Source organism: Apostichopus japonicus, chromosome 7, assembly GCF_037975245.1.
Source record: "Apostichopus japonicus isolate 1M-3 chromosome 7, ASM3797524v1, whole genome shotgun sequence".
Classification (NCBI taxonomy): Eukaryota; Metazoa; Echinodermata; class Holothuroidea; order Aspidochirotida; family Stichopodidae; genus Apostichopus; species Apostichopus japonicus.
This window is the reverse complement of record NC_092567.1, coordinates 23,219,159-23,243,795: the sequence shown is the minus strand read 5'-3', so window position 1 is coordinate 23,243,795 and position 24,637 is coordinate 23,219,159. Positions and strand designations below refer to the sequence as shown.

Genomic DNA, 24,637 nt, shown 5'->3' with positions numbered 1-24,637 from the left:
ATGTAACGTCAGTGTGTTGTAGTATAAAAACTAGCAGTGTGCTGTATAGGTATGTGGTGTATTAGTTTCTTGCTCTCTAAGTGAAGAGACATTTAAGTTATGACATATAGGTTGTGTGTTCCCCTTAACCGTAGATTTATGCACTTGAGTCAAATTGAGCAACTGACTGACCCATCTCTTCCGTTCTCTAGGCTCTGTAACATTATCAGGAAGTTAGTATTAGGCCTATGGTTGTATCAACTGTTAATGTTGAGTTGTCAATAGTTCAAGTTTCCTTTGTAACCATTTCCCTTGCTCCCCTCCCCCACAACCCTCTCACTTTTTTATCCAGTGCCTCCGGCTCGTGGGATCGGATCCAAACCATGTATCAGGTGCCTACTGACAGTTTGCTACAGTAATTTTACTAATTTATAACACGAATAAGTGAATGTCTCCTCACACAATCCTCACACAATCCAATCACACAAACCATATCCTTGTGGTATTTTGAGGACTACCGGCTTACTTCTATCTTACTAAGGGCTCTGTTAAACACACATCATATAGCAGAAGCATGATTTATACATGAATCATACAGGACACCCAGTGAGAGCCATATTTCCATGACTCATTTCCGGGTGAAAATTCAGACTATTTTTTGGCTAAAATGCCCGAAAATGTTGCTTTTTGCCAGTAGAAAGAAGGGGAACTGGCACCTTTCTGCCAGTAGACAATAAGAATTAACTCACATGATAAGTCGGTTAACAATTGTCCGTCAGTCAAAGAATCCGCATGCGTACCTTACTTAAGCCTTGTATCACTGTGTGCATACAAAATTACTAACAGCAATTTTTAAATTTTAAATGGCTGCTCTTAAAAGCCTAGATTGTAATATAATGTACATGTTGTAATTCAGGAAAATCCCAGTGAGAACAGTGAGAATATCTGTATTCAATTCTGTACTAAAATTTCTGTACTATCATCTTGTAATAAATATATGTTAATTGTAAGGTAACTTGAACTTTTAGCTGGCATGATAAGTCGATAAAGATAACAAAATCAATAATATAATTTGCAACAAGATGAAACAAGGCAGTAGTATTACTATCAATTTAGTTAAAGTTCAAGAAATTGATACCGGTCATAGATCAAGAGTACTAACAGGGTATAAATTTTGAAAATAAAGCAAAGATTCTAAACCCGGAGGCCTATTGCGCTTGAGTAAGAATCTACACTCTCAAATTCTAACATGTGGCATTACCGTTCTCTGCAGTAGCTAGGCTACATATAGTCAAGTGGGGTAAAAAAAAACAATTTACCTAAAGTTTGCTCTGAAAATTGATGAGTAAGAGGTATTGTTTCGGTTCAATGTTTAAGTGTGTGGAGTGGGATTCTCTTAAAGAGAATCTAACAAAAATAACTTATTTGTAAATGGAAAGTTTCGTTTTTTGCGAAAAATGTTGTTTTTTTTTACCCCCAAAATTTGCTTAATTCGGGGTAAAAAAAAACAATGCCGGGGTAAAAAAAACAATGCTAGAAAATAGCTATTTTCTTCATGAATGTATCTTAAAATCATGTTTGCATATAATTACATCTAAGTATGAGCTACTACCTTTACATGAAAAAGGAAAAAAATTGTGAAATTGTCTTAATTCGTAATTATGGATGGCTCATGTCATATGTCATGCTCAGCCATATTCATACTGTACAGTGTGTATATGATGCTACACAAATGTGGTGTAATATAGTAGAAACATTAGAGTTGAGCCAATTTCAGTTACTTCTGCCAAATTATTTAACATTTTTGACACGTGACAGACATGAAAACTAATTGCCTAACCTCTAAAATCAACATTATGGAAAAATTTATCCATTCGGGCAAAATAGGGAGTACATTGGCTCCGGAAAGTACTTGTTTTTTTTTACCCCATGCGCATCATTTTTTGGGGGTAAAAAAAACAAGGCCCCCCCATGAAGCGTGAATGAAGTTGAAGTAATTCTACCATGGGGGAGTGTAATATCCCTATATGCTGTAACTGCTGGAATAATCTCCACATCATATAAGCTGGGTATGCAGGAGAAAGTTTCGGATATGTGGTACAAACTTCAAATTTCGCTATTTTAGCATTCGCTTGATTCGATGAAGCGGTGATTGGCAGCGAAGTGACAGAGTTCCAGAAATTATATAATAATAAACTAAACATATAGGACTATCACCCAAAATAAATTGGAACTTTGGCTAAATATTCCCCTTCTATGAAAAGGGGTTGCTTTTTTTTACCCCAACTACCCCCTTGTTTTTTTTTACCCCAACTGACTATATTGGTACAATGTACCAGGTGACCATTCTGGCATATTTTGAGTACTTCCTTCACCCTTAGCAGTCTCTTACCAACCTCATCTATGTATGTACATTACTACACTCTTGAGATTTACTTGGATAGAAGGAAGGCTTCTGGTGTTAAAGGTAGTCAGTATAGGTCCCAAATTATAGCACGCTATTATTGCTAGAAGTTTTCAAAAATTACTTTCCTGGAGGTCTTTACTCTCCAAAATTGTTCTCAGACATTTTTAAGGAACACACAAGATGACTGAATTTCCCAATGAGGAAAATTTCCTGGAAGGTTGTAATAAAAACAGTTTAAGATTTTGGACCAAAGGTGACCATATTTAAATATCTAGCATATTTGGGGCCAATATGATGGGTAATGCGAAATTTTAAGGAAAATCCATACTCCGAGACAAAACGGATGTATACATACCTGTATACTGGATGTAGGCAAAGGAAGGAGAGGGGGGGTGGAATGAGAACAGTTGGGGGGAGGGGTGAACAAAGGAAAAGGGGACAAAGAGAGAGGGAGAGAATACCTCACCTTTGTACTTCTTATAAATATCGCAGAACCCTCCAGCTCTGTAAGTTAATAGTTCAAATTTACAACTTTAAAAGATTTTAACACAATGAATTTTTTTTTTCCTCCAACCGAATAAAAAGTGAGCACTGATAGCAAATTGCTTTTGCCTATATATCTTCATCTGCTTTGAAAAACAACAAGGTATAGAACATCAACCAACGTGGTGTTATCAGAGCCCTTTTACTGTACATACAAAATGCAGCATAGCTAATTTTATCTTGCAGTAGTATACTGCATATACAGTATTGCCATATAACTGTGTCATTCAGTTTCAAGCTGTTTAGTTTGAATGATATGTTCCAAGGTTCATACACAATTTCCATTTCTTAATTTTTTTTTTTTTTAATGAAATATGAGAATATCTAGCACTTCAACAATTGTCCTTGGAATAAATTAACCAGCCATCACTCAATTATTTGCTCAGGTAATGTTTCCTGTTATATGTCATGTTAATTTATTTTGTCTTGTTAATTAGCATATTCTTGGCAGCAATTGACAAAGGTCATTGTTGTAATGATATAAACTTGTCCAGGGAAATGGAATATATAGATTGTCAATTGGAATTTATTTTTTATTGATCGATATGGAAAGTAGATATTATGGGGAAAATAATAATAATAATAACTTAATCATTAAACTGCAGCTCAACAAAATTACAATTTAGAAGGTCTCTTGACTTTTTACAGCAGCTCTTCCGAAGTCCAAACATAAAAAGGGCTCCAGCACAAAATATATAAATGAAACGAAATATATACATGAAACGAAATATATACATGAAACAAAATATATACATGATGCAAACAATATAAATAATGGAAAAAACTAATGAAGGTCATGACTTTCCGGTAAAGAAAAGCTCAGTGGCGAGTGTAAGTTCCAAGGAAAAGCGCATATTTCCAGTAGGGTATGTATGACAAAGTCGAGAGGATGTTAAATAAAGTTTCCTCTATATCTTGCGGAGCCACGCCACGTGGAAAAGTGGTCATGAATTCCCTTCTCTCCGAAATCCTAAAACAAAGGCCAGGTCATTCATGACTCAGAGGGATACACAGGAAGAACTACCAAAAGTGGCGTACTATCGAAATAGTGAAAACTATCGTGATATCATAGCGGCACTACAATTCTCTCCAAAACTTGTGGCAGGAAGTCGTACATCTAGACCATTATCTGTAACATTGTTTTCTTGTTTATAATATAACAGTTCATATTTTGTCTGAAGCACAGTTTCAACTTTGATGTTACAATACTTTGTTATGTGGCTTATATAGCTTCCTAAATACTACATGATTGTGCAGAGTTCTATATGTGTGTATGAGGGATTTGGGACATCCCAGTAGCATTTATCTCATCTAATGCACAGACTTTTGACAACATGCAACACTGACTGTTTCTAGCTGTTGAGCCATTAACAGAATTCAGGTTATTATTTTAGCATACACACAAGAACCAAAAGATATACTTTCGTAATAACAACAAGGTAAATCTAGCAAAACAGTAGTGAAACAGGTCCCTGGTTAAAGTAAACATGTGTAGGTCAATATATTTGTGATTACTAGGGCCGGCGACTAAACATCCACGTGAAGGTTTGTGAACTGCAGTGCATTACGTTAACCCCTGTAATGTAATATATCTGTAGAGTTCTGTTCTATTGAAGGTTACATACAAGTTTTGTACTGTAGTGAATATACAGTATGTGTTGATGCTGGGTTGTAGGCTGTACAGTACTTTACAGAGAATTTGGTTAGGGATGACTTACATGTGACCAAAATGGGTTGTAAATATGGCCAAAGTTGAAGAAAAAGGTCAGTATGCATAACATATTGTTCATACATTCACACATAGAACTAACACAATATGTATGGTATGCTTTGTAGATTTTGTACTCAGAACCATAGTTGTCAAATAATAATTCATATTCAAGGGATCAATAAATCTTCAAAATTACTTTTCAAAGTATTGTAACACTATTTAAAATTGTTTCCCCGATATTTATGATGAGTAATTTGTGAGCGATGCAAATATTACAACATTTGGGTAAATTTATGTGGATTTTGTACTTTATTGTGGAAAATCTTCGGAAGGATTAATAAGGCCACAGCAAATGCATACTGTATGTATGGACTCTTGAGTACATGTGTGGACTCAATGGACTACAATTATTGATGCAGAGTACAAGTATGGACCTAGAGTATATGGAATCACAAAAGAGTATAAGTATGGACTCACAAGAGTCTGTGGACCCATGTCACATGACGTTTAGTACATTCAGCAAGTTATTGATGTGCGCATTTCCATTTTGCATAGCGTTCAGTATATACTGAGTATGTACATACCATCCAATGTGTACGTATATATGTTGCATCCTTTCATCATTGCAAGATCCCAGTGTTGTACTACTTAAAATGATGAACAAATGTATGTGTAATTCCATCCAGACATGCATTGTCTACATGTTGTATTCTTACTATATAGAGAGCAAACATGCAAACTCTAGATAGCCATTTTGGCATATTTTGAGAAAAATCCTGAAAAGTCAATACAATGGCAAAAGCCTCCAACATCCTCAGGCTCCTTTGAATAACCATCAACGGAAGTCTATCCAAGTGGCTAAGCCCAAATGAATGTTGATGCCGCTGTTGGGAAAGAGGAGGAAGTGTCTGGCAACTGCTAGGACCAAGAGTAATGCCTGAATGCTCAAATTGTTTTGACATGTTCCCTTTGGGAGTTGACAATGTTTCTTTGTGTGCTGGTTCTTAAATATTATTTCACATTGATAGCACAGGTGCATGTTTGTATTTACACTGAGCTGATAGATGTATGAATTACTGTATGTCTCACACACACACAGCACAGTATGCAACTGTATCTTACACTTAATGAACCCTGCTTTATGATAAGAGCTTGTGGCTATATATACAAAATTTAGGAAAGTTTGTCAATTGGACAATTTGGACAGAATTTCCATGTATCAAAAATCTGAGAACTGTAAGAAATTTTTAATTGCAGTATGTAGCTTTCTCAAATACAGTTTGCATACATGTGCAAGGATCTGTAAAATTTTGTTTGGTGAAGGTCAAAGGTCATTCGAGCTCACCAGTGGTCTAAACATGGAAACCAACATGTGATACAAGAAATGGAATCTTTGACTGCATTGTCATTCCTATTGTGTACTAGCTTCCCTTTATTGATCCTAGAAGTTTATTATTTTTGGTGAGAATCAAAGGTCATTTTGGGGTCAGCAACACTGGTAAGAATAAAGATTAAATTAAAAAATTTTAATGAAAATTCTAAACCTCCAAATTTTTATTGAACAGCACTGTACACGATTTCCTGTATGTGTTTCTGTATGGTATTGTAATCACTAATCACTTCTATGGTGCGTGCAAGCATACATTACAACATTTGGTGGGGTGAAAGGTTGGTTTATAGGCAATCACCTAAAAACCAGGTTGTAAAATTGACACTCCAAGGTATGTGTTTCCTTTCAAGAACGGTATTGCTTGACAGACCGACACAGACCTACATTACATGTATTGTAATCTGTCTAACACAGTCTACGTGAATGCTCTTCCATTTGGTAAATGAATTCTTGTAGGGAAATCACACTTAGCACCTGTGGAGAACTTTGCTACTGTTTGTAGGTTTGACTATAAATATTTGTTATGATCTACCTTGTAACTTAAACCACTTTAAGTAAGTTGGCGGGCAAGTTTATATTCCTTGGAATTCTTTAATTAAATTTTAACTATAAATTTACAAACTTGTGAAATAATTGATAGTAGAAAACCAGCTGTAAGTTGGACAGCTGGTCTATGGACCTTCACTGTGAAGCAGTGGCGTAGGAAGGTACTTTTGAGTGTGGGGGCTGAAGACTGATGGCCGGCCTGGAGAGGGGTCTAAGGGGAGGGGGTGTCCCCCTCCCCTTTGGAATTTTTTGCATTTCCAGGTGGCCTCAGATGCAATTTGGTGCAATATAGCACACTTCAACACCCACTCCATTTTGTAAACTTAATTTTGTATTTTCACCTGGCCTTAGATTCAATTTGGTGCTCCAAATGAGATTTTTTTCTCATTTGGAAATGAAAAAGGGGTTTTCTGACTTGCGGAGCGGGGGGGCGGAATGATACTTCCGCCCCTCCACATTTTTCACTGGGGGGGCTGGCGCCCCCCCAGCCCCCCCGGTTCCTACGCCCTTGCTGTGAAGTGATGTTAGTGTTCACACTGCAAAGGGATCTACACCACCTTTCATTTGGACCGAGCGAAGAATTTGAGCTCTAGTCTGCAAATCATACTTTTCACTTTGTATTCATGGCTCAGTTAGCACCAGTTTTTGGTGTAAAATTTCTCAACTTTGTCTGAGAATATTTTGAGTGATCAGAAAGTCCAGAAAAATTGTAACTTTTTTTGTGTAAACATTATTTATAGTGGTGGGTAGGGGGGGGTGTGAGGGGCGGCACCACAATAAAGGATCTTCAAACAAATTCACATAGAACAGCACATGCTGTATTGTATTCATGAGAATGACTTACATGTAATTAACATTAAGTGAGTGTTAAATTATTGACTGATGCCACTGACCTGTAACTCAAAAAATTCCTCAAGCTTCCAGTACATAAGTACAGTATTGTAAATTGATAATTTAATCTGTGATATTTTGACATAGCAGGTTGAAATATGTGTATGTGGCTCTGTTTATATGTCAGTGTTGTGGACTGTGGTGGAAAAATCTCTGTCAACATCAGCCTCTAGACACTGTAGTGTATTAAAGGTTGTACTTTGCACTGTTATCCTTACGATTTATAGTAATTAAGAATCAACATTAATGTGACAGCAGCAAAACTAATTACTTACTCTGATATGTTTATGTTGTTTCAGTTGCTAAGCAACAACATGAATATTTTGATTGGCAAATTGGCAAGATGTTGACTTTCCAGAATTTATACTCCAGATGGGATACCATGTAATTTCAGCAGTCTAACTGAAGCCAGTTGTCAGGGTAACGCTGAAACTAATAAATGTCCAAATGGTATTGAAATAAATTGATCATTATATTTGTCATGCTTACTGGGATATGATGACAAATCTCCAAAGACTCCAAGATCAAAATGATATTATGTCGAATTAAAGGTATTGGCTTTAGTTTAGTTTAGGTCAGAGACCCAAGGATCAGGAAGCCTTACAGTAGCATATTTGAGACCCTATGTGATATTTGAGACCCTATAGTTCGTGGATGAACACTGGCTTATTTCAAGCCTTCTCTTTTTGATAAGTGTTCAGAGGATAATGAGGCAGGGGTGTGAATTCGCTCCAATTCCTGCTCCCGGGACCGACATTTAACATCCCCATCCGACGGACGAGAGTGTATACCCCAGCATCTGACCACTTTCTCAAATACTGAGGTATGCAAAGGCACCCCATTTGACATCACTGCAGTGCAGAGCCATAAACGAACAATGTTGTTTCGAAACCAATTGAAGAACGGAAACAAACCCCTTTTTCCAAGTTCACGAACCAGAAATACCAAATCCACGGAAAACTCCGCACATCACCCCTGCAGCGATTTTTTAATAGGTCAAGAGAATCTGGCTCCTGGTGGAATTTTGATCCTGGAACCCAAGGATTGTGAGGCGGACACTCTAACCGCTGAACCAAGCCTTTGCCCAAAAATGGATTTACCCATGACAAGAGTCGAAATTGAGCCTCATCGCATGCGACGTACTGTATTGTAACCAATTAGACCACGTGGGCTCTGTTTATTACATGATAAATCTCTGTTTATTACATGATTAAGTACAGTAGTTAACACATGTGGCTACCATGGCAACCACATCCATTTCCTCATTATCATATCACTTACACTGCCTAGTTGCATTTGCATATATATAAATTACAAAGGCAAGCTAGTATACTATAACTGTGTGGTAAGACTTACACAGGACTACCTTTAGAATAAATGTAACCCACAACCACATCAATAAGGATAATTCTGCCAAGGATCATGAGATCATTAAATTTCTCTTTTCCTACCACTCCCCCCCCCCCAACCCCCTCATTCTTGCATTCAGAAGAGGTCATCAACCTACTTCCTTTATCTACATTCCTCTATTCTCTTATCACAATGGCTAAATTGGACATGTTGACTTTATTTTTGATAGCTCAGTCTGATGTTGCATATATGTGGATTTCAGTACAAACCAAGACTTTTCCCCCGAGATGCTCTCTCTACCCATAGCTCTGACCTTATCACTACCTATCTTTATACCCACTCCTCACTCCCCTCATTCTTGCATTCAGAATCTGTCATCAACCTCCCTACTTTCTCAGATTGTACCTCTAATAGTCACAGCACTTGACTGAATTGGATATGTTCACTATTAATTTCATAGCTCAGTCTATAATATTGAATCTGTGGCTTCCAAAACAAATTAACAAAGAATTATTCCCTTTATCGTCACTCCCTCTACCGGCCGTAAGCTCTAACCATACCCCTACCTCTCTTTACCTATCCTCATCCTCTCCCTATTCGTCGTCTGAATTTTTGCCCTCATCAGTTCTGTCTGTACTAAAGATCAGCCACATGCTCAGTACGTACAGTAAACGTTATTGGCCAATACCTTGCTACTGTACTGTATGTTGTGTACAAAAGCTCAACGGACAGTTTACGTGCATGAATTGGCATTCAAGAAAAAACCCAAAATATGCGTGGTCTACTGGAAGGGTGTGTAGGGTATTCCTAACAAAATGGGAAGCTCAACACAGTTGACATCAAAAGCTGTAAAAATATCAAGCATTCCATTCCAAAAGTGCCTGAATGGGTAAATACCGTCAACACTTCCTATTCAAGCTATTGACAGACTTCACAGTAACTTTACAGTATGCAAACATGCAGTTTGTTTGAAAACAGAGTAGAGCGTAAAAATATTTAAATTCAAAGATTTGTGTAGATAACTGTACATGTTAGTTGTACCGTGGGACAGTTATTGTAATCAGTAATACAATGCAACAGTAACAGGATACAGGCAAATATCACAGTTCTGGCTTTTTGGCCTTTTGGCTAAGATCATGTCTACCTCATATACTGTATTGTATGTTACACACTTAACATCTATATTCTAGTGTGGAATACTTTGCTATCTTTTAACAATTTTTTTTTAATCAGTCCTCGAATTGGTGCCTCTTCACTGGTTTAATGCCAAATTTGGTTTCCGTTATAGAAGTAGTAGAAGAACAAAAAGGGGGGGGGGGGGGTGGCAGCTGGCAAGCTTGTCTAATACTGCTAGACTGTGCCATAACTAATGTGTATTGTAGTTCAGGAAAATGTCAGTGAAATTTTGATTCTTAGCCAGCAGATTTACAAGCACGTGCAATGTTTAGCAAGTGGTTAAAAGTAAATGAATTTTAGTACAATTCCATTCCACTTCTGCTAAACTCATCATTTCTAGAGATCCCTGACATTCTCATTCTTGTGAACTGAATAAGCTTGCATGCACTCAAATACTGCACCCAAAAAATTTTCATGACTAGATTAATTTGAAAGGATCGAAAGTTAAAAATGTTTGTCACTCAGGGAGGTGTGTTTTAATTAATGAGTGTACGGCTGTATACAAAACACTACTACAGATCTGTACAAAACATGTGAAACTGCAAAATTCCTTATGTCATATTTGATGCTCAAATCTTTTCATGGTGGATTAATTTTAATTTTAATTACAACTAAACAAAGGAGACGAGCCAACCTCTTTCAGTTCTGAACTAACGAGCCTCATATCGTAATTAAAAGAGAGTCTTGCATTTGTTGATGCTCTGATAAAGTAATCATTACTTCAAACTTCCAGACTGCAGGCTCATGAATATATACATTATTCACTTTCTGAATCCAGAGAGCAAGGGAAAGGTTTGACATTTCTGTGACATTTTTCTGCAAGAATGTTGAAATTTATTGACAGTTGGTCTGGATTAGCTATTAAGAACTCAATCCATCTCTCTCTTTCTCCCTCTCTGGTTCACTGATCTGTTGTCCACAGCTGGAAGAAGAAGAAGTTGAAAATTTTATAAAAATTGATTGATTTCTACTGTCTGATTTGTTACTGTGTATTATTGCCATGGTAATCATCTAAGTAATGTTGATCTTAAAGATGTAGATGAAGAAAAGGATGAAAGATTTGAAATGAAGAAAAATCCTTTTCAATTACATATTCTAAACTTAATATATAAGCTTATAGTTATAAATAATATATAAACTTACTACATGCTCTAAACTTAATATTATCTGTTACTTTTCTAGACATGAATTTATTGTTCAATGTTGGACAATTTTGCATACAGATAAATTACTATGACTATATTCCTAGCGTTAACAATGTTGGACAATTTTGCATACAGATAAATTACTATTACTATATTCCTAGCGTTAACAATGTTGGACAATTTTGCATACAGATAAATTACTATGACTATATTCCTAGCGTTAACAATGTTGGACAATTTTGCATACAGATAAATTACTATTACTATATTCCTACCATTAACAATGTTGGACAGAGGATCTTGCCTCGATCAAAACTAAGCTTCATTACAGCCATTAATTAAGGCATTTATCGTACAACCTAGCCATAAAATATTTATCAATTAATCAATCTCCTGGGTGTTTTTAATCAAACAGATATTAATTAGCAAATAACACATTATTACGTTCGATTCTAGACTGGCAGCATTAATCGTGCCAGCGGTGTTAAAGTTGGCTCTAGCGTTCATGCCTATTTAAGTTGCACTGCTTTGAGTCTGAAGTGGTCAATATTTCTAAAAAAAAGAGTAATATTTCTTTAATATTATAAGTACAAACAGAAATATGAACTGCTTTACAATGACCTGTGAAGAAATAGTAAGTTGGAGTCAATTTTCTGCTTGATGGTAATGGTTTTCTGCATACATGTACACTGTACAGTAAAATAGTCTTGTGGTTGTAGTAATTCTGTACTCTTATAGAGTACTCATTTTAGCATCGTCACCTGTACTCTCAATCATACCTACTATGGAAAATCTATACTGTAGGAAGATTAAACACTTGTACTCAGAGACTAATATACTCATGAGTACCAAAGAGATTCCTACCATTTCTGGTACTCATGTTATTGTACTCACTAATGTACTTGATATATCTACTGTGCAATGTATTACCACAGTACTACAGTAGTACATATATTGTTCATAGGTCAAAGAGATTCCTACCATTTCTGGTACTCATGCTGTTATAGCACATTAATGGACTTGTAATATCTACTGTGCAGTGTACCGTTACCACAGTACTACAGTAGTACATGTATTATTCATCATACATACCGTACATGTACTATACACTAACAGTAGTGAACATTTTCCTAGCACTGTACAGTAGTTAATATTACCTAAAAGACATAGATTCAGCTAGCCTTGTCAACACTTCCTCCCTGAAATCCTTCAAGTCGAGTTTTGCACTGCAATTATTTTAAGCTTATAGCACTCCATCTGCAAACCATTGTGTCCATTTCAGAAAAGGTCACACATTTTGTTCAGTTTGTACCGAATAAATACTGGTCCCATGTATTGCCTTAGGATAAAGCTGATAACGAAACCGCTCATTTGCAAATTGATGCGGGAATTAAGTCTTGTACCAGCTGTTTGCATCTGGGTCAGCCGAAGAGGGAGCAGATGATATTGTTTCATCTACTGAAGATAACAACCGTGGATGGAATGTTAACGGAGATTCCGGGAAACTTTTAGCTGATTTAGGCAGTTGCTTGAATATGTTTGTCTCAGTTGTCTTCTTCATAATCTACATGGATTCTTTTGAAGGGTGTAAGGTCAAAGGTCAGTATCACCGCCAGAAGTGTTAAGAGCTTTTAAAACAATTTCCTGGAGGTATCTGACACTGGAGGTATCTGAGTTATTCCCAGTGGACATGTGCAAGGGTTTACAGTTGTTAGATTGTACAATGTCTTGTCCGGCTCAACAATGACTTGAGAATAGCTGTAATATGCGCTCCTTGTATGGTATAGGTGACAATTTTTCATTCCTGGTCGAAGGCAAAATGAATCTACTGTTTGCAATCTGTGGAAACAATAATGCACATTTATGAGTAAAATTATAAATCCTAAAATGAAAATGTCTCTGAATTTCAGTTGTTAAGTCTTTATCATTTATCTCCTGTGATGGAGGTTACTCCAAACTATCTTTGGATAATTAAAATTATTATTTTGATACAAGTTTTATGTTTGTTTGTATCAGGGGATGTGAGGGTCAGATTAGGGCCGAGGCGGTCCGGAGGTGAATGTTACAACAGATGGTAACCAGGATGGTTTGGGTTGTTGAAAGCAGAATGCAAACACACACACCCACATACACTAAAAAAAAGGACAGTGATACATTTAGAAGTAAGGACTAAATCCGAAGGAAAAATTCAGATAAAAAAAAAAACCCATGTAGGCACTTTAGATAATAGAATGAGGAGGAGGGGCAATGACCGGGGAGCTTGTCATGGAGGGCGCACAGTGTTAAAGGGTTACCATGGACATTCTAGGCATAGTAGAATGGGTGCTAAGGTTGTGAGGAGACAGGTAAGTGAGGAGCGAAGTAAATTAAGAAGACATTGCATTCATATTAAAGTCATTAGAAAGGAAATGATCTCCTTTTAGTCTCCATTACCAGCTTCTCTCATATATTCACTTTGCTTTCTCACTTACCTGTCTCCCCATAGCTTCTGCACTCTTGCATTACCCTGTCCAAAAAGTAGCCTGAAAACCTCTTGACCCTGACCACTCCCATGGTGTTCCAAAGTAACCAGTTGTGTTTTTTGTTTTCCAAGAGATCTTCAAAATCTTTTTGTATTTTGATTAGCTGTTGGTAATCATTCATCCATTCTTAAATTTGTGGCTTCAGAATTCCGGTAAAAAAGCTGTTCTCAGTCCCCTGATAAGTATTCTTATCATCAGTATTATTTATTTTTTGGGTGTGGGTGGGGGGGTGGGTGGGTGGGGGTGGTTATTTTTCAGATAGGTGTATTTCCTGTGGTTCTTCCATTTACAGTCTCCATACTCTCCCTATTTGTATCAGTTGTGCAAATGTTTATCTCAGAGATGTTTGCCTCTCCTCACCAACCCAAGCATGCATTCAAGGTAGATGTTTATGGCAAGCCATGTGGGGCAAACACGGCATAATATATCCACGTATTAATTTGAATATATAAACGTAATTATTCAAATATATACGCGTATATATTATTTGCCAATCATAAAGGCGTAAATATATCAACGAATTAATTAGAATATAAACATGTATAAATGCGATTACATATATGAGGATTAATTCTAATACATATGAGGATTAATTCGAATTTAATACACGTATTAATTCGAATAGATATTTCGTATTAAGTCATGCTGTTGTCTAGATCAAGCGAATTTGGCCTGAGTGTACATCAATATATAATAACTTTGCAAAGGCTCACTTATTGTACTGGCGAGGCTACAATGTGGATGTAAGCTATAAGACATGACAGTTATTTTCTGATTGAATACGTGTATCATGCTGGAATTAATACGTGTATATATTCGTATTAATACATTATGATACATTATGTGGAGTTTGTCTCACATGGCTTGCCATAGATGTTTTTGTCTCCTCACCCACCCAAGCATTCGTTCAAGGTGTGCATACAACTTGAGCCAGCTGTGAAATTTGGATGGTTTCATCTCCATCTCAAAAGCCTTTGTAAGAGGATACGTCCCTTCAGAGGCAGTGATATCCAAATGTGTTTTGGTTACTGATGGGGAGCTGTGATCCCTTTGGTAGTAAATTTCTCACCCTTGCATGACTAAGGAATGCAAGTAAATAAGATAGGTATAGATGTCTGGATACAGATAAGCATATGAATTCAGTACTGGAATGCAGTACAAGTGAGTACAGAAAGAAAGTTTATGGTGTAATATAGTTTGAGAGTATTTTGATATTGCTTGCCTAAAGATCACGTGTATTGCCGGATGAAAGATTGCTAACAAACTTTCAAAAGTACTTCCCGTTTAGGCTCTGATATCTCTTGCATTATTCCTAGACATTTCTTCTAGTTGAAGCAGATAATCCTACTGTACATCTCAGGGAGCAAAAGTATTATGCATATTTGACAGTCAAATATTTTTGTCGACATTTGCAATCAAGGTAAACCCAAAGACAAAAAAAAGGTAAAAAAAAGAAAAAAAAAAAGAAGCTTTTTAATGTTCACATGAAAATATGATTTCACCTAGAGCTCTGAGATTTTTAATCATCTAATTGAGAGTTTTTTCAATGTTATGAATTATTCAGGGGATCAGAACCTTTCAGCAGTTTTAATATATGGGGGGCCAATATCGTGGATAAACGAGCACCAATCGGCTATCTCTTCAAAGCAATTTACTGTTTGTGAGGCTGTAAAGCTTCGTCAGTCCATCCAGAGGGGTAAACTGTATAGTAGATATCTTTGCATTGGTCCATAATTTGTTATGATGACAATTAAAGCAGAAGAGAAATTTAATGATTCAGCAGATGGTTTCATAATTTGTGATGGAAAGAGTTGTTAATTATGTATTTTGTGATAATTTTGTTATATTTTTTTTAAAACATAATTTGTCTCAGCTCATGCAGTAAATTTGTATTATCATTCCTACCATGTTCTCTTCAAATCATAATTTCTTTTGCAGATTTTTAACTGACACAAAAAAAATATAAAAATATAAAATGTGTGAACATACTTTTTCCATTGCCTGAGTATAGATAATACATGTATTGTGAAAAGGTAGAAAGCTGACATTTCAATGGTATTTAGCATCTTCAGAGGTACAGTAAATACCATATTCTTTGTGTTGTAACAATTTTGCAAGAATGGTAACTGTGCTAATCTCCCTTGTGGCATTCGTCCCCCTGGCTCTGATCCTTCTCTAAACACCCCCCCCTCCCCCGAGAGTACTCTTCTGCTTGGTACTTTTCATGCACTATCTAATGATAAAGAATAGTACTGTAACTCTACAAGGAATTAATTGTCTGCAGTTGTGTGGATGCCTCAAATTGAATTCTTGGAGAGGAGAAACATTATCCATGCAAGAGTAGCCATGGAGACACAGCCATCGCACATTTGACATTTACCATCTATCAAACATAGCCTTTGTAGGGATGAAGAATTTCCCAGAATCACAAAGGGGTGTATGTAAATCAGACTTTTGTTAAAGCAGCAGTGTTCACATGCACTGATTCCTGGTTCAGTTGTGATTTTTTTTTTCCTTTAATCACCTGTCTTCCAGATGTACATAACTGACAGTGAATTGGCAACAGTGGAGCACCACGCCCCTTCAACTTCCCTATTCAACTCCATGCCCTTACTGATCCCCTTATCAACCCCATGCCTCTACTGATCCCCTAATCAATCCCATGCCCCTACTGGTTCCCTAATCAATCCCATGCCCCTACTGGTCCCCTTCTCAACCATTTCCCCTACTGATCCCTTCTCAATCCCATATCCTACTGATCCTCTTCTCAACCCCATGTCCTTAATGATCCCCTTTTCAACACCATGCCCCTAATCATCACCCTCTTGGCCTATCAAATGTTCTAAATTTGGCATTTGGGAAAGTGCTTATTTACTTACTGTAATTGCTTTCACACCTGTCTCTATTAAACATATATGTGCTCAAATCTACCTACTATTACCCCAGATAAGATGACATGTGACATTTGAGGACTGTACCCTCGCTGACCCTCTTCACTGTCAAAGTGCACTTTCTGACATGTTTAGAGTGAAGCCAAACCTCTCAAAAAATATTGTATCAAAAAGTATTGACGATGGGGATGCATTCAGGAAACTTCTTCAGATTACAAACACGATTAGATTTTAGATGATGAAAACATGCACTTAGTATGTTATCTATCATTATCTATAACACCTATAGACCTTCAGAACGGTACAGTAGATTCAGAAAGAAGATGAAGTAGTGGGTCAGTGGGGGCGCTGTTAATGGATGAGACAAGTAGGTATTATCATTCTAAAATGTAACCAGATCTATAAGTCTTTGGATATTTGATCCAAATCAAATTGTTCCTCATCTGTCTGTAACTTATTTAAATATTTAAGTTTGATGATAGCTTTAATATGTCGAGTTTCCAAAAGATAAAAACATGTGATATCAGGTTTAATCAAAGCTAGAACTGTATAATGGTGACCATATGAGACACATGAATGATGAACACTGGAGGAAAAATCAGGAACCAACACGAAGATAAAGCAAGGATGGAAGTTGGGGATTAAGAAGAAAGAAACTAAACTAGGAAAGAAGGGAAAACTCACAATAAAGAGGGGAATAAATGGGGAGGGGAGCTTGTGTGGGAATCATTCTGTGGAATTTATTGATGCCAACTCACCCTCTGACCCCCCCCCTCTCCCCCCTTATAATTGGGTGCCACAGTTCTCTTAAAACCCTGTCTAAGACATTTACTCATATTGTTTGACCCTTCTTCATTTTCTGGGAAAATATATATAAATATATAATATACCAGTTTAAGTATCAAGCACTATATACACATTGGGTAAGTTTAAGTCTACACAATGGTTAATAATGCACAGTAAACCTTTCTTGTAGATGTACAATGGGGATTGACCCCAGGCCCTTCGTCCATAGCTCCCCTAATCCCCTCCATTCCCTCTCAGGCCGGCTTCAGATGCTATTGCAATGATTAATACACAAATTATGACAGCAATTTATCATATTTTGACTATTTTATCCTTAAAGTTTTCTTATTTGTGTTTTTAATTTGTAAACATATATCCCAAAGTTTTCCATTGTCATAAATGAGCCACCTTGATTTTTCCATCTGTTCAAACTTTCACATATTTACTTCATCTGTCCCTTACTGTCTTCCTACAATTGATCTCTCTCGCTCTTCCTTGCCTAGAGTGAAGTGGTAACCTATGGGGGATATGGTTTCATGAGGCGGGCATACAGTAGGAAAGTGATATAAATAGGTCACCATTTCACTCTAGGCAAGGTAGAGAGTGCTGAGGTTGTGGGGAGACAGGTAAGCTTTTCGCTCATTTCGTCAACATCCAAGCCTGGTAAGTTTTGGGGTTTTTCACTATTGACAGCTTAGTAGACCTAGCGGGCTGAGACTCGTCAAAGTTGGGTGGGGGGGGGGGCGAGGGGGGCGAGGGGGGAGGGTGTCCTTCTTGCAATGTTCATCTACTTTCAAATTCAAAGGTATTTAAAGGTGAACAACTTGCAAGTAAATCTCACATACACAGGATAAACGATGCTGTTTTACTTTCACTCAAAACATTACAAGTTCATCGCGCTGAGAAGTAGTACATGTTGGTTGATGTTATTCAATCCAGAATCAATAACCACTTAAGCCTCCTTGCCTGGATCAGATGGCAGCAGTCAAGACAGTTTCTCGGTTTATTTATATAGCACAAATATTCATCTTGACATCTTTCTCACAAGGACTTATTCAGAGTCAGTCATTCAATGACAGCAGCTTGGACCCAAGACAGATATCCAATGCATAGTTTTAACCAAGGATGTGAAAACAGTGATGGCGTATGGTAGATTTGGTTAGGAGAGGTATGTGGAGTTGATTGGGGATGTTAGGGGGGGGGGGCAGGGGCTGACATGGTACCAAACTGAATCAGGGTCGAGCTGAAGAATCACACTATAAAGTAGCAAAATTTATTTGTTTACTTGCTTATATGTCTCATCACAACCTCAGCACTCTCAATCTACTCTGTTAAAAGAGTGAAGTGGTAACCTTTTTAGCTTTGTATTCCCTTGGTAACCAGTCATTGACCTTCAATCTCATGCTAATTAACACACATACAGTTTTAGGAACAATTTTCTTTTCTTGCACAAAAAAATAATCTGTTGAATCTTTACAGAACTGATTATCCATCTAACTTTCTTTTGGTGTTTATTAGATGGTCTGATCTTTGGAAAATCTGTGCCCCAGCCTGATATGTATCTTTTGATGTTTTGGGCAGTTTTCAGTTCCCACCTTTACCTGTGTTTGAAGGCCTATATTTTGGTATGTGAAGGGACTTTTGGAAGGGTAGATTTGGAAGGGTGAGGTACAGTATGTTGAGATGACTCCGATGAGGGCCAGCAGGGGCTAAGCAATACAGTGATAACAGTATTAACAACCAGACAAGAATAGATCCTGCGTTCCATTGACCGAAACATTGCAAAGTACATGTGAATAAAGGTTCAGTTGAGAGTTAACAAGATATGTACTACAATGTACTATTATATGCACTATTTTTTTCTCACACATGAAGACATTTGAAGTATACTGAAAAATGGAAATGTTTATAAGTTACCCTTAGAGGAATGTTTATTAGTTACCCTTAGAGGGTATGATCATTGCAAAGACTGCCCATGTCAGTTAACATCATTAGCTGAATCCTGCTGCAGTTATTGCTGGGTTTCCTCTGTAGTCAGAAGATGATATTAATTATTAGTAAGGACAGGTACAGTAGAACATCTAATCCACCCGGGCACCAATATGGGTATTAATAATAATGACATCATATGTAGGATGAGACTAGACAGACCTGTCCTGTTCTCATACATCTGTTTCCTCAAAATTGATAAATATATTCATAAACTTAAGAGTATCGAGATGCCTTTAGTCACCATTTTGTACTTTTCAGCTGATTTCTTCACTTGAATACAGACTCTGTTCTGTAACAAGATGAATTTTGTTTTTCACTTTTTTTTTAAAAAAAATCCTCAAAAACCCCAAAACAGTAGGTTGCTTGTCTCTAGAAATTTCAGTAAAGATTTCAGCCCAAATTTTTATATGCAAATTAGCCTGGGATAAAAAAGTACCTCTGCTATGAGAGTCAAGATAAGTCTAAAGGATAAATGTTAATTGTTAAGACTTTTCTCTCAGTTTGAATCATATGTTGTCAGTGTCGAGGGGGAAGGATGTGGGGGGTGGGGGATGGCTCCGACTTCCTTCATCTGTCATGGGGAGGGGGGAACATTCAGTTGGGATGTTTCAAGGTAAAAAAATCGAAAGTACTTTATAGCACAACATTGCTAATGATATGCAAAATTCATCTTGTAAAGACTGATAACTGTGACAAGAAAAAAGCAAAATCAGTGTGTTCTGAGCTTGATGGTAAGTTAGAATATGTGGTCAATGGAACCAGCTAAGCTAACTTGAGATGTCACGGAAATCATCTCAAAGAGACTGAACATAACAACTGTTCAAATCTGAAATGTTTCTTTGTGTCAGAATTAATGCTCTTGTTGTCCATGATTAAGCCCAATTAACTATGGAAATTTGTTAAAACAACCCTTCAAAAAGAAAACAGTCATAAGTTTGTTCCGAGTTTAACCGAGTTCTGACCGTTTAAGTATATAGGGGAGAAAAAAAGGGAAATAAAGCAGATACAAACATGACCTGTTATGTTATGGATTTACTAGTGTTGCAACATACACTGACTGGACCAGTGAAGAGAAAACCCTGATTCAGTTCTGCACCTCTACACATACAAACAGATGTACACAAACCTACCAAGTACACATGCAAACATACATACATGCGTACACACACGCACATACATACACATACATATACATACTTCCTGATTGATGTGTCGGTTCAAGCACACATACATACACACAAACACACATGCACATACCCATACATACTGTACATACATCTGAATGCACGCACGCACACCTATAGGCACGCAAACTTTCTTGCATGTGCGACGGGCCTAATGACCAAAATGCGTAATAGATTTTCTTCTAGCCAGTGAACTGATAATCCATGGCAAGTTCGTTCTACCGTGCGATCATTTTTCACAGATGAGTAGCAGCCAGTTGATAAACAAAGAGCGAGTCAGAGACGGAGACAGAAGGAGGCATTTAAAGGGGCAACCTGACTCATGTAATTAAAATCATGGTTCAAGGGATTAAATGGAGTGGTAGGACAGAATTGATTTTGAAGAAATGTTCTGAACTTTATAGCATACACACCATAAAGGTTCAACCTACTTTCTGTTTATTATTAATGATGATTTTTTGGCAGGTATTTTTTTTAAATTTCAATCTAATTGATCTTTAATGATCTTTAATTGATCTTTAATGATCTTTAATTGATCTTTAATTGATCTTTAAATTTAATTTCCATCTAAGTTTCCCTCTAATTGATTAATTCTTGAATATTCATTTACAGTGTAGACTGACTAGGAGTAACATCATCTTTGAATTTGATTCGTTGAAGAAAAAAAACACATTTATATCAGCCAATTATACAATGTTCAGTCCAATAAATGAAATTTTGTGCCCCTCAAATCGTTTTCTTTGCTGGATGATTTTGATGAACTGCAATACATAACCATGTTATCTTATAGTAATCATTACCTTTTTGTTAACATTTGTGAATGGTACCACAGGACTATGAAAAGTTTGAGTAAAAACAGTTAAGGGTTCACAGTTTTTCTTATTTACCTGACTTTTCCCAGAGTTCCCTAGACGTAGATTCGGTGTGACCTTGTAGATTCCACGTAATTGTAGGATTAGCTTCGCCGTCCTTGCAGTTGGATTTTAATTCTTTAGGTCTGAGATTTGGGCATGACTATACTTATTATCTTGACTAAGAAACAGGAGCCAACCTCAAGTTTAAAGACCCGAGACTTAAATATCCACTCGAGATAAGAGGTTCTCTTTATGGGATTAATGACTTTGGTACTATCTTTAAAGCTTCAAGCAATCGAGGCAAACAAAGGATAAAATTATATGTATGTCAGTTTATTCAATGATAAAGTGTGGTTAGGTTAGTGAAGCCTAACCGTACCTAAAGAGTGTTTAAGTCGACCTCAATAATCGTCCTATATTGACATCGCATTCTTACGTGAATTAAACAGACAGTGTATAGATAAAGAAAAGTAAAGTACCGTCCCTCAAGTTACCTTTAGTCTAACATCACTCACCCCAACAGATTATCGCACATGTGTAAGTCGCTCTTAGACTATATATCCCCAATCCCAGTCCCCCCCCCACCTTCCTTCCCCAACTCCTCCCCACCCATAGTAGCAGTATGTGTATAACCAAGGATACCTGGTTGATGAAAGGAGCACATTCATGTACGCGAATCGATTCATAGCTGATTTGGTGAAATATCATTAACTCTCAGTAGTGTGTTAAAGATGTCTCCTTCATTTATACCCTATGTCACGAGGGGTGCAGAAGGGTAACTTGACAGCAAGATATTCAGCCGTGATTGACTTCCTATTCCCCTCAGTCTAGCACAGACTATTTAGGCCTACATCTTATGTGATCGAAGGATGGTAAAAGAGAATTTTGTGAAGTGACTGATCCAAATATAAACTATACCCCACCCCATTTAACAAGGACACATTTGCGAGCAGTTTCCTTTTTAATTTGAAGTCTCTGTAGACTACATTAACAGGTACTCTTTTTGTTTTTCTCCCCACAATTCAATCATGGCTCTGCGTAAGCCTATATTACCAGAAACTGGTGCCCCTTTTTAACATGCCTTACAACCCCGATACTACCCCCCCCCCATATCTTTACTCCCCTGATATCCTTCAAGTTATTTGGTGTCTTTTCTTTGTTTAGTTTCTTTCGAGAAACATATGCATTACTTTTTACAGTAAACCATGTACAATATTATCTCGTTTATATTCTTGCCTCTCTGAACGTTACACCAATTTCCCGAGAATGCAAAGTAAGTTGTCTTCTGCCAAAATCGGAAACGCTTTCCCGAGTTTTGCGATGATTGAGTATCCTGATTAAATGCAGTTAATATTCAGCGCTTTGTTCGATACGTACATAGACGGCCCTATATATACGCTGCAGGTTGTATAACTGGTAGATAAAAGGGAATTGGTTTTCATCAACAAGAACTCGTAAAAAGAGAGAAAATCCCCTGCATAAGAACCGAGGTGGCAGGTTAGCTGCTTGGGGAATATCTTATCACCAATACTCTGATTAACTTTATGCAGTATGGAACACTACACACTTAAGGAATTGTGTAATACACTTATGTATAAAGAGAGATCTTCATTTTGTTTTAGAAAAAGGAAAAGGGGTCACATTTCTTTGCAGTTTCTGTACTAACGACATTAACATGTGGACTATCTGTACCTTCGTTCTATGAAATCTATACGCAGTCATCTGACGACATCAGCAAAGAAGGAGACAGAAATGGAAATAAGAATTGAAAGACTTCCAAGAAGCGTATGGCGTCTAGGCGCACCATAGTCGTCACCCTCAAGTAGCAACACAATAACAGCAGTGTCGTGTAACACCTTGCCCTCTTACAGACAACAAGGGAAATTATGGCGATAGTCTGAGAACTGCATCATGGATATTTACGTTCAGTGGAAATGGGAAAACGATGTTTCATGCTAAGGAATTATAATTTTGGGGATAGGGAGCGGGTGGGAGGGGGGTACAGTAGGTTGCTCAAATCATATGAATGTCTGTGTGCGTGTGTGTATTCCCTTATTACAACACGTGATGTTACATCAGTTCCAATTGCACATCAGCAAAGTGAAAACGATGGATAAGACTAATTGTGACAAGGTAGATGAAATCTCACCTTTGTATTGGCAGTAAATCATTTGAAAACCACCTTTATCATGCAAATCACTCAAGGAAACTGAAATTAACACATATTACCAAAGGAAGCCTGCTTGACACTTGACTGTACAAATGTAATATCTGTAACTTGCATTTACATTCACTTGACCTGACCCGGAAGTCCGGAACTATAACACGTACATGCGCAGTAAGAAGAATAGAAACGTTCAAGATTGTGTGTTATCTTTTGCTGACTTATTGAAAACCCTTAGTGTACAGTGTGTTGAAAACATTCTCCTCTGATAAATCCATGCAATCGTTTGTGGCGCCGTTATATGAAGGAAGTACAGTCCCTTGTGACCCTGTCTTAATGATTTACATTAGAACGCTCCTCCATTACGCCATCCTATCCCATTCATCTACCCACAACTCTTTCCCATAAGTTTGTGATTCACCTCCCTTGATAAATCGATAATGAATGTAGGCCTATATATTAAATATATATATATATATATATATATATATATATATATTGAGTGATGTCATTACCATCAAATTCCATATTTAATCCAATTTAATGAATCATAACACTCATATGATGGTCTTCTCACTCAAATACTGACGGTGACTGTTCATCACCCACCCCCCCTCCTCTCTCCCCCTTCCATGTTTGCAGTTCGTGATCGTATAACAGTGTGAAGCGTACTTTAATTCGCTTGGGTTCGTTCTCATCACTTTAACCACATTTCAGGATAATTTTTATCCTGGCTGTGAAAGGGTTTCGATAAATATGACTCATATTTACTATGTAATCAGAGATTCTCCTATGTCAACAAGAATCTTTTCACTATTGATGTGTATGCAGTTATAGATAAGCGTGGACGGTCGAATCATGGGGTCCGTAAACATTCCCTACCTGTCAGCTTCTATTATATCAACATTGGATTGGAAAGTTTGGCGTTCAATGGTATATGAGTATGACTAAATCGTATATAATCCTTGCAATAATATTTCCTTCAATGTGGGAATTTCGACCAATAGCTGCCTGTGAAAGTAGGTTAGGGTTTAAGAAGATGAGTCAGATTATTCAACAACAAGAAATACATGCCCCTTGGTTTGGTGATGCTACTTTAATGTATG

The 24,637-nt window shown here is 37.1% G+C and overlaps 1 protein-coding gene across 1 annotated transcript in view; it reads left to right on the top strand.

Moving 5' to 3' along the window:
- The window catches only part of LOC139969793 (CD9 antigen-like), a 70,786-nt gene that overhangs the window by 450 nt on the left and 45,699 nt on the right, over positions 1-24,637 (top strand). The gene's annotated exons all lie outside the window — the stretch shown is intronic.